The following is a 14,506-nucleotide window of genomic DNA, read 5'->3' on the forward strand; positions in this document are numbered from 1 at the left end:
CACAATCAACGTGAAATTGAGCGCACATGAACGAGCCACCTCCCGTTAATTGCCTCCTCCCGTTAATTAATATGGAAATTACTATAAATGCGCCCCCGACGTCATTCTTTGTCCAATCACAACGGGTTATACCGCTGCAGACGGGAAAAAACTTCACCGACTGTGAGGTTGAGGTGCTGATCACGGAGGTAGAGGCGAGAAAAAATGTTCTGTTTGGAGGTTTGTCATCTTGGATAAGAAAATGCCCAGAGTGGTAAATGGTGATCGGGCAGTGAATGCACCGAACCATGGCAGAAATTTTAAAAAAAGTCTAATGTTGAAGTGGAAATCAAGAGAATAGTGGCAGCACCACACCAGTTACAGAACAACATGCATCTCAGTGTCAGTCCACATTACCACAATAAGCAGTTTGAACTCACTGATGTAATGCCATTTATTTATTTTCTAAGTGTTAGTACGCTCAGAGAAACTGAGTCCAGCGTGAGGGAGACCAGACCCAGAGGAGGAGAGGTTAGTGAGGCCAGCGTCTCCACGGCAGCTGATTCGCTGCACCACGCATGGATGGAATAATGAAATAGTAAATAGGACTACAGCAACAGAAATATGTGCAGAATTAAGACAGTCGAGACGGCCCAGTGTTTCGTGGACCAGGTACACCTTGTTCACTTAATAGTCTACAAATCATCCACGGGATCAATTACACATCATGAGTTAGCCCCCCGACACAGCGTTTGTTCCTGGGGAGATGGATCCATGCGTCCCGCCTCCTGTGCACCATGGATGTCTGAGCCTCAGCAACTACAGAATCACAGGCACTATTGCATTTTTCCGTGCCGATCTTTTTGTTGCACAGTGAATAAGATATTTCATCTCTGGGAAATACAGAGGATGACTGAAAGTATTTTCTAAGTGGATTTTTCATTTATTTCCCGTCCTCATGTTTAACAGAGGTTAAGTAGCCTGAGAAGTAAACAGTTAATAGTGTGAAAGATGTGAAACATTAGCCACATAAATGATCAAACTTTTATGGAGTATCAGTGCATATAATTATGTTTTTTCATAGACAACCTTACAGACGTGTGCCAGTAAGTGAAGTAGAAACTTTATTTTGTAATCTTGGTGATTTTCGGCACTTTTCAGTTAAAATTCGCCACGTTACAGAGCCAGAAAAGACTTTGCGGACGGCCCGCACATTCTCACGTCAAGTTCATTTTTTATACATCACAAAGTGTCCGTGAAAACCAGCGTACGCAAGCTTTTCGTGCGTACGCAATGTTTATACATGTGGCCCCAGGTCTTTTTCTTTCTGTCTTTCTCTTCTTCCCTTCTTCTACTTAGTCTGCCGTACAACCAAACGGATCGCTAACGTTCTTCTGACGGATTCGGTGTTTTTAGCTGAGCTGGACGGGAGAATATTCGGTTAAAACAGATGTGTGGTGCTGTTTCTCCCTCATTGTTCTCTGTGGAGTTGGCTGAAAGTGATGTAATGTTGTGTTTTATGTGGAGGGAGCAGATTCTGCGCCGGACTCTGTTTAAAAAAGTAGCTTTTTAAACTCTACATTGCTTGTAAAGATATAACGGTAATAACTGGCGAACCAGCTTTAAAAGTGACGTATTTTATTTTTAATTAAGTGCTGTGTTGTGATAGACAGGGTAACCCCAGCCCGATCTGCCGGTGATTTGATTCCTCCCTGCAGCTCAGGCTGGAAACCTGTACGTGTATCTATCCTGCTTCCGTTACAAATTTGCGGGAACCAATCACAAACTGGCTTATCCACCTGGCGCTATATTGGCTGGTTTAACACGATGACGATAGAGAAATAACCAAGCAGCTTCTTGTTTACATTCAACATGACGGCCACCAAAGCGCAGCAACCCATTGATGCCGCTGTCGCTGCTAGGTCACCCAGATCGTTGGTCTGATTGGTTGAAGGATTATCCAATGGCGTACAGAGTCATTTGTGCAGTAGAAAATCCAGAGCAGACTCCCCAGACTAATGTTCAATCTTAAAAGATGGAGCTTGGTCTGGTGATAGCCAGACTAGTGTTGTAGATTTAATTTGTGCCGATGTGAAGAGTGGTTCATGTGGATTTAGAAAAGTAACAGATAAATATTTACAGACATTTTAAAATGTTAAATTGAGAACGAAATTTCCTACTCCCCCCGCCAGTCAACACGGTATAGTGTCTATTTACTGATAAGTAGGCCTATGATTGCGTAACATAATAACAAAGTAGTTGTTATGCATCACATGTGTATAATCAACCATTTGGTTAATAATGGTTTCATTATAATGGCAGCAGGGTTAATATTAGTGTTCTAAAACCGGAAGTGGTTTAACTGAGCAGAAGGCAGTGAATATGTTTGTGTAACTAGAAAAAGGATGTAGGTCAGGGGTCATCAACTACATTTTTCCAAAGGCCAGAATTTTTCTAAGAAGACACTCTGGGGGCTGGACTTTCAAATAAAGAAAATAAAATGAATTTATACCTAATACGCCTATTCTTGTTTGAAATGTTCACTTTCTTGCTGAAATAATGCTATTTTTTTTTTTATAACTGGCTCTTTAACTAGACAAAGATCTCAGACTAGGAGGCAGTTCACTAAGGAGTGATGGTTAAAGTATGTGATTATGAAACATGGTTATAGTATGCAGCATCCTGATGAACAAAACAGCTGTTATCAGGTAAAAATGTCACTGTCAAAGAGGCTGAAGCGAAAAGTTGATGTGGGAAAGCCCAGCTTTATGATGAATGGACAGATAAGCAGGCTAGCATTCCTCATGTATGCCTCATTTGCAATGAAACGATGCTGTTGCAAAATAATACAACCAGCATCATCATCAACAATGAAGAACGTGAACATAACATCGCGTCATTCACGTGCATATTAAGTAGCCACGTGCGTCTGTTTTGGTCTTATAATACATCCATAGTTTTACCGCTCCAGCGGAGAGGATGGCTCTCAGCCAGCAGTTAAGTTTATAAGAATTTGTCAAAATTTCAAGATTCCCAGCAAACTCAGATAAACAGTTAGACTACAAACAGACAGCTTTTGTTTTAGCTTGTTTGTAAAAAAAAAAAATCGCTATTTGCAGAGTAGAGCTGTGTTCGTGTAAAACAGCGCGGTGGGCAAGAGTGGACTGAGCAGACAGAGCAGATTGAAATATCGCTTTCTACATGTTTATGCCTGTCTATACAGGTGAGTGCATTGATAAGTATTGACTTTTTACTCACAAAGGTTTTATTGTAGCCTACTTACAGTAACCAGACTAGCGTGAGTTGATCTGCCCCAGCGGCCGTTGGTAATCCTCTTTGTATCGTTCCCAGTTAAGTTTTAACGCACGCACATCTCGGCTCAGCGGTGTGTGTGTTTTAACGCACACACATCTCGGCTCAGCTGTGTGTGTGTTTTAACGCACACACATCTCGGCTCAGCTGTGTGTGTGTTTTAACGCACACACATCTCGGCTCAGCTGTGTGTGTGTGTTTTAACGCACACACATCTCGGCTCAGCTGTGTGTGTGTTTTAACGCACACACATCTCGGCCTAGCGGTGTGTGTTTTAACGCACACACATCTCGGCTCAGCTGTATGTGTGGAGCGCCGGCAGCTGTACAGAATCCCGGTGTGCCAGTTTAGCTGGTGATCATGTTAACTGGTGATATTTGCATGAAATCAGTGAATATTCAACAAGGCCCTGCCCTGCATTCTGCTCTGCCTCCGCCCCTCGAGTGCCAGAGGTTCACATTTTCATGAAGTGTTTGCAAGTGAGACAAAATAATGGATATCGCTGAAAACATCACCAGTTTATGTGTAATACATGTCCGTTTAAGCATTATCCACACAAATACGACACATACTATATGAACGTAAAAAAATAAAATAAAATAAAACAACAAACTAGAGCTCTAGCTGGGATTCGAACCTTAGATGTCATGGACAAAAAAAGTTAACAGACTGATTTCTATGTAGTCTATACCACTACACTACAGATCAATGCAAAAACATTCTAATTTCTATCTATATATTGGACTTTTAGTCTAAGTTAACACAGGTTAACATATGAGAGAAATATACACCCATGTTAACTGGTGATATCACAATTTAACATGGGAAACTGCAAGCCTCGAAACAGTGAAGTAGGTTCATCTTTGCCTCACATACCAAAACCTAACTGATGTACAACAAACTGGCATGACCCCACTTAACACTTTATTCCGTTTTGGGGGTAAATACCATATAAAAATTAAACACGACAGTCATGCGCAAACGTGATAATTTATCATTGTTGTTGTGGGTGAAGAATGTGTAGGCCTCTTTCAACCTGTGCCACAAGTCAACTGATTATAGTTGTGTTTAATTTCATTAAACCCATATTAGGAATCTGAAACAGCAACATATCTGAATGTTATCAAACTCTCTCAGTACATCGACGTTTTGTAATCATATAATAATGACCATTTTGTGTCGTCAAAGTAGGCCAACAAATGATGTGTGGGATAAATAAAAGTCAAACTCGGAGAAAATAAGCTTCATCTGTTCTTCACTTCAAATCACTGCAACTCACTTCATAACTTAACCGAGACTAAGATAACACTAATATGGTCATAACAATAGTGGCTACCATAAGACAAAAATCTGGGTCGACACAGACATACTACGGGTCTAATGAAATTAAACACAACTATAATCAGTTGACTTGACCACTGATTTCATGCAAATATCACCAGTTAACATGATCACCAGCTAAACTGGCACACCGGCATGTGAATAGAGATGCAAATACAGGGGCTGGGTTTGTGCTCTACCTGTGTATGTTACCTGCTGTAAATGCTTGAAATGCTAAATAACAGAATGGCTGGTGTAGAGGGTCAGGGGAGACTTTCTGCGTGTTATTCAGGAACATTAATTTCTCAGCTGTGTTTAGGGGCTTTGGGCGTTATCAGTGACGTCATCGGTCTGAAATCGAAACTAACCTCACTGAACGGAAAACTTCCCGGAGTACTCGACGCTCTCTCCGCAGCCTCTCTGGAGAGTCTCTGACTGGGAATCAGCTGTAAGTAGTGTTCTGTCACCTTTACACTTCACGGTTTGTTTTTCTGGCTGTTTATGATGGGATGTGAGTCCGGAGCTGTGCTGAAGTTACTGCGCAGTAAACACACACATGTCGCCGCCGCTGGGTGTTTGATCACAGTGTTTGGAGACAACTCAACATAAATCAACATGCTGTCGAATTATTGATGATTGGAATCAATAATTCAGTCTTTGTGAGAAACAATGGATCACTGAGGACTTTTTTAATCTACTAAACGTGACAACTTTCTAATTTCTGGCTATTAAACCTTTGTGTGCGGGAGCGTAAAGTCAGACACAGTAACACGCTGACATTTCCGGTGAATCCCTTCAAAATAAAGTGTAGGAGCTGAAGTGAGGATCAGAGAGACTTCAGCAGACTGCAGTGGGTCTGAAGGGTCAGGCTGTACTGCAGAGTAACTAAGTACTTTTACTCCTAAAATGCCTGAAAGCCTTTAGTAGCCTACAGATACACATCATTACCCAGCGAGGCATGCAGCTGCACGTTGTTTTATTTTACCTAAAGTGAAAACCAAATCACTTCAACATTCAGTCACATACAGAGCAACGTGTGAATGGAACTTACTCCCAAATAATATTAAGCAACAAAAACACTCAGTTCAGTTTTAAACAATCACTTAAAGAATACTACCTCCAAAGAAGCTTCAACATCTAACACTAATTCTTTGTAGGGAGTCAGTTATAGGGGCTTTGTTTGTTATCACTTATTATTTAAAAATAGATTAATTCGGAGTAGTCTAATGTTGTAAATATGTGAGTTGTATTTTGTGAAATGTTGTGTAATGTGAAATAATGTCTAATGTGTGTGTTGTCTTTAATGTGATGTTGTTAACTGTGTTGTCACAAAATAGACCGCAGAAAGATTAGCTTCTAGCTCATGCTGAAGCTAACGGGGAGCCAAATAAAACAAACAAACAAAGTCTTCATTTGATGGAACATAGGACAGCCATGATATAAATATAATAAATGTTTCTTAGACTGTTGGTCAAATACTAAAACATTTGACGATGTCACCTTGAATTCTGAGAAAACATAACAGACATTTTTCACATTTTTAGACTAAAGGATTAATCAAGAAAATAATCATCAGCTTAATCAGTAATGAAAATAATCCTTACTTGCAGTTTAACTATAATATAATATAGTTATATTGATACTTGTTTAAATGTGTGAATAGAGAACTTTTATTTGTAACACAGTATATTATTATTATGACTACAAAGCTACAAAGTGATTCACAAACCGACTGGAAAACAATATTAATCCATAAACAAAGATAGATGAAAATAAAAGTTAAATGTCTGATAACAGCACGATAAAACAATCTTTTTACATGTTTGAACAAGAAAGAGCTTTTCCGTCACATCACACCTGTTTTAGCATCACTTCACTGGTTACCAGTTCATTTTAGAATTCATTTTAAAATTCTGGTCCTTACTTTTAGATCCTTGCACGGACTTATATGTCTTATATGTCTGACCTGATACAGCGTCACACTTCATTCCAGAGTCTGAGGTCCTCAGGTCAGATGTTGTTAGTGGTCCCTAACTCATGTTAAAATCAGGGGATCGATCTTTTCAGGCAGTGGCACCTAGGCTGTGAAATGCACTGCCGCTCTCTTTACATTGTTCAAACTGTTGATTCTTTAAAAAAACAGTTGAAAACTACTCAAACAGGCTTTTAGTTAGACAAGGGCATTTATGGCTGTCTGATATTATGTACCTATGTTTTCCTTTGTATTCTTATGTCTTCTATTTATCATATTCCAATTTATTTTAAAGCACTTTTGTGATTTTATCTGTGAAAAGTGCTATATAAACAAACTTTACTTACTTACAACATTTCACAATAAAACCAACAGTAAAAATGATTTAAATAGCAAACATAAAATGTCAGATTACATTGTGGTATTTGTACTTTTACTTCAGTAAAGGATATAAATACTGCCAGCGCTGCGTTTAGGAAATAGTCAATGTGTCAGAATCTCTGCTGGAAACCAGTCAAGTTTAAACGGTTCCCCCAGAGACATGAAACTTTATCAAACTTCACTCTCAGCAACAAGATCTCTTTAGAACAACTTGTGTATTATATGTAGCTTTTTTACCAGGAGAAATGATGTGAGGGATGAATGGGTGATGATGTGCTGATGAATGATTGGACTGCTGCTCTCAGTGTTTCCTCTCCAGATGAAGGTGTGGACTCTGCTATGAGTCAGTGTGAGGACAGAGAGGAGGGAGTCCCTCCCTCTAAAGCCACTCTGTGTGGGGAACATGACAGCCAGACCAAAGCTCAGAGGTGAGAGGACCATCTCTAACTGTCCACCAATCAGATCACTCCACCATCATTATTCACACTCAAAGCTCCACCAATCAGATCACTCCACCATCATTATTCACTCTCACAAGCAATGTAAAATTACAGTTTATTCACGTTGTTTTTGGTGTACACCTGTCTTCTACTATCTATATATATATATATATATATATATATATATATATATATATATATATATATATATATATATATATATATATATATATATTAGGGCTGTCAGCGTTAATCGCAATGCGATTAGGGCCGATCGCGATGCGATTCATTTTTTTTAATCGCATGCCGGCATTTATTAATTTATTTTACACTTCACTCGGCTTTGCGTCGTGCTTAACAGGCTACTATTTTGAGCTATTTTGAGCTTTGCAGCACCGTTACTTCTCATCAAGCTGCCATTTCCTCCTAACACATCCTGCTGCTGCAGGCTGCAGCATGATGGAGAAACACAGCAGCAATAACTCTGAATGGAGCTTTTTATTTTCCAAAACTCCCGGACGGCTCGTAGACAAGTCGAAAGCCATATGCACGTTGTGTAAAACCGAATTAAAATATCACCGAAGTACGTCAAGCTTGAGCTACCACCTACGGAGCTAAGCATAGTAGTACAGTTAACGTGATGCTACTCACTCAAGCAAAGCACTATTTTGGAGAGTGCTACTTGCCAACCTGTGGATGAAACCAAATCCCAAAAAATTACTACAGCTCTTGCGAAACGGGTGGCAACTAACTGCAGACCTGTCAGCATCGTAGAGGACTCGGGTCTTAAAGACGTACTAAGGTTGGCGTGTTCTGACCTGTCTCGTTGCTGTCGAGGGGGACAGTAGTCTCACCACACAGCCTGTATGACACGGAGGAAGCAGCCACACTGGAACAGCTGCAAGGTGATGCAAACGCTGTCTCATTAACCGGTGATCACTGGACGTCAGTGAGGAATCAACATTATTTAGGAGTTACTAAACACTAGATTGACTCTGGTAAGGATAGGGATTTTTAGTTTTTTAGTTAGGTACTTGGAGGAATTGTGCAATAATGACAGATGACACATTTTTCTTTTGTTTACAGTAAATAAATAATTACAAATCTTAAAATCAAGTTCATAAAGTAACTTTCTTTGCATTCATTTGATTCCCAATCAAGATACACTGAAATTGCTTTCGATTGTTAATATGTACGTAAAAACTGTTCTGAAATGCAAAATAATAGAATTTTAATCATGTGATAAAATATGCGATAATCGCGATTAACTATAGAAATTCAGCGATTAATCGCGATAAAAAACAGCCCTAATATATATATATATATATATATATATATATATATATTAGTATAATTATTATTATTATTATATTATTATTAGTATAATATATATATATATATATATATTATATATATTATATATATATATATATATATATATATATATTAGGGCTGTCAATCGATTAAAAAATGTAATCTAATTAATTACATACTCTGTGATTAATTAATCGAAATTAATCGCATACATAATTAACGGTGCCTGAACCGATCCTTTTAAGAAAGTAAAAAAAGAAAAGAAAAAAAGGGTACTAAACAACAGTTGGTGACATTAAAGAACGGCTTGTTTATTGCTAAGGCCATATGGTCAAAATTAAATTATTTAATAATAATGTATAACAATAACTAACTTATTTCACTAGTAAATTGCTGTTGAACGACAAAAACAACCACCAGATGGGAAAGGGACATTTACAATAACTTCAAATGCACCACGAGGCTGTAGTTTACCAGTTTCATTGAACGCACCGTCTGTGTTGTTTCTCCGATGGCAGCAGCAGATTGTTACATACCGGTGTTGAATCCTCTACAGTAAAACACAGTCAAATTTTACACCGTTTAGCATTAGCTGTCAGCATTTTAACCGTTTTTAATCCAGCTACTAGCTTGCGGTAGGCTAACGTTAGCTGCTGTTGAGTATAGTGTTAACTAGCTAGCGGTAGGCTAACGTTAGCTGCTGTCGAGTATAGTGTTAATTACCATCACGTTCGTCTGTTTCAGAGCATCAGAGAGAAGCGCAGACATATCAGTGGCACCAGATTTCGGCAGCCAAGGTTGGCAGGAAGAAGATTTTTACAAGTAAATGTTCCAATTAATGATCCAGGCAGCGCATTCTCGTCTCCCTCCTTCATTTTACAGTCCAATGGTGGCTAGAACGGCTCCGGGTCAAACCTCAATATGGAATAGATTAATCTGCGTTATTTTTTTTTAACGCGTTATTTTTTCTCAGATTAATTAGTCAAAATTAACGCGTTATTTTGACAGCCCTAATATATATATTATATTTTACCTTAACCTTAATTTTACCTTAACCTTAATTTTATGTCTTTTGATTTTCTTTTTATACATATTTGTTTGAGCACAACTGGAGGGAGCCTGAGAACTTTTATTATTTTATTGCCAACGACTGCTTCACTGTCATCATTGTGCATTTGACTATAAATAACCTTAAACCTAAATATAGGAAAAGGACTCTCAGTTGAAACTGGTTGCTTTGAGACAACATCTCTTCCTCTTTTTATTAGATTAGATTCAACTTTATTGTCATAGCACAGGGTACCGGTACTGAGACAACAAAATGTCATTAATCTTCTAACCAGAAGTGCAAAAATCAGTAAAGTGCAGAGTGATGTACAGAATATATACCAGGGAAAGATGCTGTTAGACAAATCTTCAGGATAGCTACAACACTGTCGAGGGCTACCAATCTAGTTCTGCCATCTGGATAGGGGTGTCACGATACCAAGAATTCAGTAGTCGGTGCCAATACCAGTAAAATAACACGATTCTCGATGCCGATTTCGATACCACGGTAAAAAAAGAAAAAAGATTTTCTAAGATTCCATGTACTTTAACTTGAAACATGAACTTCTTTATTAAAATATTTGAAAAATGTCATAACAAGACATACAAAATGTGCAATAGAGCATAGAACAAGATAATAAAGTGCAATGAATGGACTGCAATACTCTGAAGAGTATACTGCCCCCATCAGTTCCGGAAGAGGTGCAGCATCGAAGCTGCTAACACTGGCATCGTCGCTTAAAGGGCCTACGGTGCTTCAAAAAAAATGGGCATCGTCGGTGTTTTATAATTTTAGAACCGGTATCGGTAGTATCGATTCTCGTGACATCCCTACATCTGGAAGTGCTTGCATATATTATCCTTATTAGACATTAGCATTACTATTCAATTCAATTTTATTTATATTATCAAATCATAACAGGAGTTATCTCAAGACACTTTACAGATAGAGTAGGTCTAGATCACACTCTATAATTTACAAAGACCCAACAATTCCAGTCATTCCCCCAAGAGCAAGCGTTTGGTGCGACAGTGGCGAGAAAAAACTCCCTTTTAGGGAGAAACCTCGGGTGGTGAGGAAAACTTCCTTTTAGGGAGAAACCTTGGACAGACCCAGGCTCTTGGTAGGCGGTGTCTGACGGGGCCGTTTGGGGGTGTGATGAACAGTGGAGATAATAGTCACAATAAAGATAATATGACTAGAAATAGTAGTTGTGGTAGTTAATGGCGTAGCAGGGCACTGCAGGGCATTACAGGGTGTAGCAGGACGTAGCAGGGCACTGCAGGGCATAGCAGAACATAGCAGGCACTGCAGGACGTAGCAGGGCATAGCGGGACATATCAGGGCGTAGCAGGACGTAGCAGGGCGCAGCAGGGCATAGCAGGGCATTACAGGGTGAAGCAGGGCATAGCAGGGCACTGCAGGGTATAGCGGGGCATAGCAGGATGTAGCAGGGCACTGCAGGGCATAGCAGGGTGTAGCAGTACACTGCAGGGCGTAGCAGGGCTCTGCAGGACGTAGCAGGGCACTGACGGGTATAGCAGGGCATAGCAGTACGTAGCAGGGCATAGCAGTACGTAGCAGGGCGTAGCAGGACGTAGCAGGGTGTAGCAGAGCACTGCAGAGCGTAGCAGGGTGCGTAGCAGGGTGCGGAGCAGGGCGCCGAGCAGGACCATGGCGACAGCTGCAACCATGATTTAGGTGCCATCCTAATCCAAGAAAAACTGCTGGCCGAAAAATACATAAGGACTCCATTCCACCATCATGGTCACCCCACAGCATCATATTCAAGCCTGTGCTGCCCTAGCTATAAAACATGTCTAAATTAAATATTGATCATGGATCATACACAATGTTAACAAGAACTACCTGGATACAAATATACTGTGCAGATGATGTATTAAACCACTGACAGGTTTTGTCTCAGTGTGTTGTGGGCGCAGTGCAGAATTTATCTTGTGTTTCTATCAGGAGGAATCTGGAAGAACCTGAACCCAGCTGTGTGTCCATGAAGAGTGACCGGTCTATGGATCAACCTCTAGTCTTCAAAGATGGACGCCACTCTGTTGATCAAAGGTGAGGATTTCAAACTGATAATCAGCAGGACTAGTAAACGTTTACCACTACAGGGAGTCCTCTGATTCACTGTTAACATCCAAACATCACTTCATGGACCTTTACCATAATGTGATATATATTTGTTTGAGCACAACTGGAGGGAGCCCGAGAACTTTTATTATTTTAATGCCAACGACTGCTTCACTGTCATCATTGTGCATTTGACAATAAATAACATTGCACCTAAATATAGGAAAAGGACTCTCAGTTGAAACTGGCTGCTTTGAGACAACATCTATTCCTCTTATTATTAGATTAGATTCAACTTTATTGTCATAGCACAGAGTACCGGTACTGAGACAACAAAATGTCATTAAGCTTCTAACCAGAAGTGCAAAAATCAGTAAAGTGCAGAGTGATGTACAGAATATATACCAGGGAAAGATGCTGTTAGACAAATTTTCAGGATAGCTACAACACTGTCGAGGGCTACCAATCTAGTTCTGCCATCTGGAAGTGCTTGCATATATTATCCTTATTAGACATTAGCATTACTATTCAATTCAATTTTATTTATATTATCAAATCATAACAACAGTTATCTCAAGACACTTTACAGATAGAGTAGGTCTAGACCACACTCTATCATTTACTAAGACCCAACAATTCCAGTAATTCCCCCAGGAGTAAGCATTTGGTGTGATAGTGGCGAGGAAAAACTCCCTTTTTAGGGAGAAACCTCAGACAGACCCAGGCTCCTGGTAGACGTGTCTGACGGTGCCGGTTGGGGGTGTGATGAACAGTGGAGATAATAGTCACAATAAAGATAATATGACTAGAAATCGTAGTTGTAGTAGTTAATGGCATAGCAGGGCATTACAGGGTGTAGCAGGACGTAGCAGGGCATAGCAGGACACTGCAGGGCATAGCAGCACGTAGCAGGGCGTAGCAGGACACTGCAGGGCATAGCAGGACGTAGCAGGGCATAGCAGGACACTGCAGGGCATAGCAGGACGTAGTAGGGCATAGCAGGACGTAGCAGGGCGCAGCATGGCATAGCAGGGCATTACAGGGTGTAGCAGAGGACTGCAGGGCAGAGCAGGACGTTGCAGGGCACTGCAGGGCATAACAGGGTGTAGCAGGACATAACAGAGCACGGCAGGGCGTAGCAGGGCTCTGCAGTAAGTAGCAGGGTGTAGCAGGGCACTGCAGAGCGTAGCAGGGCGCGGAGCAGGACCACGGCGACAGCTGCAACCATGATTTAGGTGGCACCCTAATCCAAGAAAAACTGCTGGGCGAAAAAAAAACATAAGGACTCTATTCCACCATCATGGTCACCCCACTGCATCATATTCAAGCCTGTGCTGCACATTGCATTCAATACAGCTTTAAAACATGTCTAAATTAAATATTGATCATGGATCATACACAATGTTAATAAGAACTACCTGGATACAAATATACTGTACAGATGATGTATTAAACCACTGACAGGTTTTGTCAGTGTGTTGTGGGCGCAGTGCAGAATTTATCTTGTGTTTCTATCAGGAGGAATCTGGAAGAACCTGAACCCAGCTGTGTGTCCATGAAGAGTGACCGGTCTATGCATCAACCTCTAGTCTTCAAAGATGGACGCCACTTTGATGATCAAAGGTGAGGATTTCAAACTGATAATCGGCAGGACTAGTAAACATTTACCACTACAGGGAGTCTTATGATTCACTGTTAACATCCAAACATCACTTCATGGACCTTTACCTTGTGTTTGTCTCTGTGTGGACAGACATAATGTGAGCTAATTCTTCCTGATTCCTCCACAGAGTGGACCAGGAGAGCTCAGAGGTTCCCATTGGTCAGTCTGCTCAGCAGCATCAAACACACCTGGACTCCATATTTATGGTCTGTACATGTACAACAACTACTTTTACATCTATTCTGTTCACAATCATCTCTATGCTGCACTTTTTAGATCAGTGGATTGTCTGTCCAACATGGATCTGATGTTTGCTTCCATGATTTCAGTTTGATTTGTCATTCATATAATCTTCTGTTCCAGCTGCTGGAGGAGGAGATCGGCACTTTTGTGAAGAACGAGCTGAAGAAGATCCAGAAGGTTCTGAGTCCAGATTACCCAGAATGCTTAGAGAGTCAGAGGGAAGATGAAGTGTTGGACAGTGAGGATGAAGAGCAGAGGAAGAGCAACAGAGAGGCATTTCTGAAGATCACACTGCACTTCCTGAGGAGAATGAAGCAGGAGGAGCTGGCTGACTGTCTGCAGAGCAGTAAGAGGATTTCTCTAAAGATTTAACATGATGGATAAATGGGACGTTTACTAATGTCTCCAGAGATGGACCAAAATATATAAATAAAAATATGTTTTTTGACTTATTGATCTTCTTTGTTGTGTGTTTATTCAGGAAGTCCTGCTGTAGTTGGTAAACGTAAACTCAAATCTAAGCTGCAGAAGAAGTTCCAGTGTGTGTTTGAGGGGATTGCTAAAGCAGGAAACCCAACCCTTCTGAATCAGATGTTCACAGAGATCTACATCATAGAGGGAGGGGCTGCAGAGGTCAATGATGAACATGAGGTCAGACAGATTGAAACAGCAAGCAGGAAACCAGACAGACCAGAAACAACAATCAGACGAGAAGACATCTTTAAAACTACACCTGGAAAAGATGA

At 40.4% G+C, this 14,506-nt stretch overlaps 1 protein-coding gene and 1 long non-coding RNA gene across 2 annotated transcripts in view; both read left to right on the top strand.

Annotated features, from left to right (window-relative positions):
* The window catches only part of LOC116046776 (NACHT, LRR and PYD domains-containing protein 12-like), an 83,834-nt gene that overhangs the window by 29,476 nt on the left and 39,852 nt on the right, over nt 1-14,506 (top strand). The gene's annotated exons all lie outside the window — the stretch shown is intronic.
* LOC118494120 lies at nt 2,075-7,401 on the top strand. Its single transcript, XR_004896183.1, has 3 exons — nt 2,075-2,390; nt 4,871-5,059; nt 7,270-7,401. It is a non-coding gene; the product is annotated as an uncharacterized LOC118494120 (long non-coding RNA).

This window comes from Sander lucioperca, chromosome 21 (assembly GCF_008315115.2).
Source record: "Sander lucioperca isolate FBNREF2018 chromosome 21, SLUC_FBN_1.2, whole genome shotgun sequence".
Taxonomy (NCBI): Eukaryota; Metazoa; Chordata; class Actinopteri; order Perciformes; family Percidae; genus Sander; species Sander lucioperca.